Here is a 5844-nt window from a genome sequence, read left to right on the forward strand (position 1 = left end):
GGTGACAGGATCGGACCAAGTCAGCATGGATTTATGAAAGGGAAATCATGCTTGACGAATCTTCTGGAATTTTTTGAGGATGTAACGAGCAGAGTGGACAAGGGAGAACCAGTGGATGTGGTGTATTTGGACTTTCAGAAGGCTTTTGACAAGGTCCCACACAGGAGATTGTTGTGCAAAATTAAAGCACATGGTATTGGGGGCAATATACTGTCGTGGATAGGGAACTGGTTGGCAGACAGGAAGCAGAGAGTCGGGATAAACGGGTCCTTTTCAGAATGGCAGGCAGTGACTAGTGGAGTGCCGCAGGGCTCAGTGCTGGGACCCCAGCTATTTACAATATACATTAACGATTTGGATGAAGGAATAGAGTGTAATTTCTCCGAGTTTGCAGATGACACTAAACTGGGTGGCGGTGTGAGCTGTGAGGAGGATGCTAAGAGGCTGCAGGTTGATTTGGACAGGTTACATGAGTGGGTATATGCATGGCAGATGCAGTATAATGTGGATAAATGTGAGGTTATCCACTTTGGGGGCAAAAACACGTAGGCAGAATGTTATCTGAATGGCGGCAGACTAGGAAAAGGGGAGGTGCAACGAGACCTGGGTGTAATGGTTCATCAGTCACTGAAAGTGGGCACGCAGGTACAGCAGGCGGTAAAGAAGGCAAATGGTATGTTGGCCTTCATAGCTAGTGGATTTGAATATAGCAGCAGGGAGGTCTTACTGCAGTTGTACAGGGCCTTAGTGAGGCCTCACCTGGAATATTGCTTTCAGTTTTGGTCTCCTAGTCTGAGGAAGGACGTTCTTGCTATTGAGGGAGTGCAGCGAAGGTTCATCAGACTGATTCCAGGGATGGCTGGGCTGTCATATGAGGAGAGACTGGATCAACTGGGACTTTATTCACTGGAGTTTAGAAGGATGAGAGGCGATCTCATAGAAACATATAAGATTCTGACGGGACTGGACAGGTTAGATGTGAGAAGAATGTTCCCGATGTTGGGGAAGTCCAGAACCAGGGGACATAGCCTTAGGATAAGAGGTAGGCCATTTAGGACTGAGATGAGGAGAAACTTCTTCACTCAGAGAGTTGTTAACCTGTGGAATTCCCTGCCACAGAGAGTTGTTGATGCCAGTTCACTGGATATATTCAAGAGGGAGTTAGATATGGCTCTTACGGTTAAGGGGATCAAGATGTTTGGAGAGAAAGCAGGAAAGGGGTACTGAAGGAATGATCAGCCATAATCTTATTGAATGGTGGTGCAGGCTCGAAGGGCCGAATGGCCTACTCCTGCACCTATTTTCTATGTTTCTATGTTTCTATGATTTCCCTTTCATAAATCCATGCTGACTTGGACCAACCCTGTCACTGCTTTCCAAATACGCTGCTATTTTATCCTTAATAATTGATTCCAACATTTTCCCCACTACTGCTGTCAGGCTAACCGGTCTATAATTATACGCTTTCTCTCTCCCTCTCTTTTTAAAAAGTGGTGTTACATTAGCTACCCTCCAGTCTATAGGAACTGATCCAGAGTCGATAGACTGTTGCAAAATGATCACCAATGCATCCACTATTTCTAGGGCCACTTCCTTAAGTACTCTGGGATGCAGACTATCAGGCCCCGGGGATTTATCGGCCTTCAATCCATTCAATTTCCCTAACACAATTTCCTGCCTAAAAAGGATATCCTTCAGTTCCTCCTTCTCACTAGACCCTCGGTCCCCTAGTACTTCCAGAAGGTTATTTGTGTCTTCCTTCATGAAGACAGAACCAAAGTATTTGTTCAATTGGTCTGCCATTTCTTTGTCCCCAATTATAAATTCACCTGAATCCGACTACAAGGAACCTATGTTTGTCTTCACTAATCTTTTTCTCTTCACATATCTATAGAAGCTTTTGCAGTCAGTTTTTATGTTCCCGTCAAGCTTCTTCTTGTACTCTATTTTCCCCCTCCTAATTAACCCCTTTGTCCTCCTTTGCTGAATTCTCAATTTCTCCCAGACCTCAGGTTTGCTGCTTTTTCTGGCCAATTTATATGCCTCTTCCTTCGATTTAACACTATCTTTAATTTCCCTTGTTAGCCATGGTTGAGCCACCTTCCCCGTTTTATTTTTACTCCAGACAGGGATGTACAATTGCTGAAGTTCATCCATGTGATCTTTAAATGTTTGCCATTGCCTATCCACCGTCAACCCTTTAATATCATTTGCCAGTCTATTCTAGCCAATTCATGCCTCAAACCATCGAAGTTACCTTTCCTTAAGTTCAGGACCCTATTTTCTGAATGAACTTTGTCACTCTCCATCTTAATAAAGAATTCTACCATGTTATGGTCACTCTTCCCCAAGGGGCCTCGCACAACAAGATTGCTAATTAGTCCTTTCTCATTACACATCACCCAGTCTAGGATGACCAGCTCCCTAGTTGGTTCCTCGACATATTGGTCTCGAAAACCATCCCTAATACACTCCAGGAAATCCTCCTCCATTGCATTGCTACCAGTTTGGTTAGCCCAATCAATATGTAGATTAAAGTCACCCATGATAACTGCTGTACCTTTATTGCATGCATCCCTAATTTCTTGTTTGATGCAGTCCCCAACCTCGCTACTACTGTTTGGTGGCTTGTACACAACTCCCACCAGCGTTTTCTGCCCCTTGGTATTCCGTAGCTCCACCCATACCGATTCCACATCATCCAAGCTAATGTCCTTTCTTACTATTGCACTAATTTCCTCTTTAACCAGCAATGCCACCCTGCCTCCTTTTCCTTTCTGTCTATCCTTCCTAAATGTTGAATACCCCTGGATGTTGAGTTCCCAGCCTTGGTCACCCTGGAGCCATGTCTCCGTGATGCCAATGACATCATATTCGTTAACTGCTATCTGCGCAGTTAATTCGTCCACCTTATTCCGAATACTCCTCGCATTGAGGCACAGAGCCTTCAGGCTTGTCTTACGAACACACTTTGCCCCTTTAGAATTTTGCTGTGATGTGGCCCTTTTTGAGTTGTGCCTTAGATTTCTCTGCCCTCCACTTTTACTTTTGTTCTTTCTATCTTTTGCTTCTGCCCCCATTTTCCTCTCCTTTGTCTCCCTGCATTGGTTCCCATCCCCCTGCCATATTAGTTTAACTCCTCCCCAACAGCACTAGCAAACACTCCCCCGAGGACATTGGTTTCCGTCCTGCCCAGGTGCAGACTGTCCGGTTTGTACTGGTCCCACCTACCCCAGAACCGGTTCCAATCTCCCAGGAATTTGAATCCCTCCCTTCTGCACCACTCCTCAAGCCACGTATTCATCTGAGCTATCCTGCGATTCCTACTCTGACTAGCATGTAGCACTGGTAGCAATCCTGAGATTACTACTTTTGAGGTCCTACTTTTTAATTTCGCTCCTAGCTCCCTAAATTCATCTTGTAGGACCTCATCCCATTTTTTACCTATATCATTGGTACCTATATGCACCACGACAACTGGCTGTTCACCCTCCCTTTTCAGAATGTCCTGCACCCACTCTGAGACATCCTTGACCCTTGCATCAGGGAGGCAACATACCATCCTGGAGACTCAGTTGCGGCCGCAGAAATGTCTCTATTAATCTAACAATTGAATCCCCTATCACTATTGCTCTCCCACTCTTTTTCCTGCCCTCCTGTGCAGCAGAGCCACCCTCGGTGCCCTGAACTCCGGATCCACCACAGACCCAATTCACATACGGACCAGGGTCAAGCAAGGCTGTGTCATCGCACCAACGCTTTTCTCGATCTTCCTCGCTGCAAAGCTCCATCTCACTCCGCAAGCTCCCCGCTGGAGTGGAGCTAATCTACAGAACAAACGGGAAACTGTTCAACCTCCGTCATCTCCAGTCCAGATCCAAGGTCGTCCCATCCTCTGTCATTGATATGCGCACACTCGGAGGCCGAACTCCAAGCCATTGTCAACACCTTTACAGAAGCATATGAGAGTATGGGCCTCGCACTAAACATCCATAAGACAAAAGTCCTCCACCAACCTGCCCCCATCACTCAGTACTGCCCCCAATTAATAAACTCCATGACGAGGCCTTGGACAACGTGAACCATTTTCCACACCTCGGGAGCATATTGTCAGCAAGGGCAGACATCGATGACGAAGTCCAACACCGCCTTCAGTGTGCAAGTGCAGCCTTTGGTTGCCTGGGGAAAAGAGTGTTTGAAGACCAGGACCTCAAACCCAGCACCAAGATCCCTGCCCTCCTTTACACTTCAGAGACATGGACTATGTACAGCAGGCACCTCAAAGCACCATTAGCAGGATCGATGCACCAATGTCAGTGTTCTCGCTCAGGCCAACATCCCCAGCATCGAAGCATTGACCACGCCCGATCAACTCTGATGGACGGACCACATCGTCCGCATGCCTGACACGAGACTCCCAAAACCAACGCTCTACTCGGAGCTCCGACACAGCAAGTGAGCCCTAGGTGGGCAGAAGAAATGCTTCAAGGACACTCTCAAAGCCTCCTTGAAAAAGTGCAACATCCCCACCGACACCCGGGAATCTCTTGCCCAAGACCACTCAAAGTGGAGGTGAAGCATCCGGGAAGGTGCCGAACACTTCGAGTCTCTTCACCGGAAGAAAGCAGAGGCCAAGCGCACACAGCAAAAGGAGCGCTCGCCGGTCCAAGCACACCACCCACCCAACCCTTCAACCACCGTTCTCCCCACCTGTGACAGAGACTGTCGGTCCCGCATCGGACTCTTCAGTCACCTGGGAACTCATTTTTAGTGTGGAAACAAGTCATCCTCGACTCCGAGGGACTGGCTAAGAGAACAGAAGGACGCTAGAGCAGTTTAATGCAAGCCACGTCCCATACGCACTCAAGGAGAAAATTTATCAGGAACTCATAAAACTAGAAACTGATAACATTATCTCTAAGGTAGATCTCATTAATGCTGATGCTATGTCTTGGTTGACATTGCCATCACAAATTACACCCAGTAGGGAAGAAGTGTTCTATTTTTTATACATTGATGAACTGCCAGTCACAGCTGAAGAGATTGGTAGAGCAACCAAGCGTGATCCGTTTATGTCAAAGGTGTATGATTACATAGCAAATAGCTGGCAAAACCAAATGCCAGAGGAAAATATTCATTGTATGTTCGTGGTGAGTTGGAGCGGTTCGGGAGGTGTGTCGGAGAGGTCTATAAAAAGGCCCAACGCGTCGGAGAGGCTCAGGAGTTCGTGGTGAGTCGGAGAGGCTCGCGAGGTGCGTCGGAGAGGCTCCGGAGTTCGTGGTAAGTCGGAGAGGCTCGCAAGGTGCGTCGGAGAGGCGTGGCTTGTGCAGCTACAGGGAGAAGGCAAAAAAGAAGTAGAAAGAAATCGAAAGGTGATGTCACAGCCAAGGGGGTAAGTGATTGGCTGGTGATTGGTAAGTAGTTTTTCTTTTTCTTTATCAGTAAGTAACCTTTTAGCATTGTTGTTGCCCAATTAAGTTAATCCAAGGGTTCAATCATGGCAGGAGAGCTCGGACATGTGTTATGCTCCTCATGTACTATGTGGAAAGTCAGGGACGCTTCCGGTGTCCCTGATGACTATGTGTGCGGGAAGTGCATCCGCCTGCAGATCCTGACGGACCACATTGCGGCACTGGAGCTGCGGGTAGATGAACTCTGGAGCATCCACGATGCTGAGAATGACGTGAATAGCACGTTTAGGGAGTTGGTCACATCGCAGGTAAAGGGTACACAGCCAGATAGGGAATGGATGACCAACAGGAAGAGCAGTGCAAGGAAGGTAGTTCAGGGGTCCCCTGCGGTCATCCCCCTGCAAAACAGATACACCACTTTGGGTACTGTTGA

This window comes from Pristiophorus japonicus, chromosome 3 (genome assembly GCF_044704955.1).
Source record: "Pristiophorus japonicus isolate sPriJap1 chromosome 3, sPriJap1.hap1, whole genome shotgun sequence".
NCBI lineage: Eukaryota > Metazoa > Chordata > Chondrichthyes > Pristiophoridae > Pristiophorus > Pristiophorus japonicus.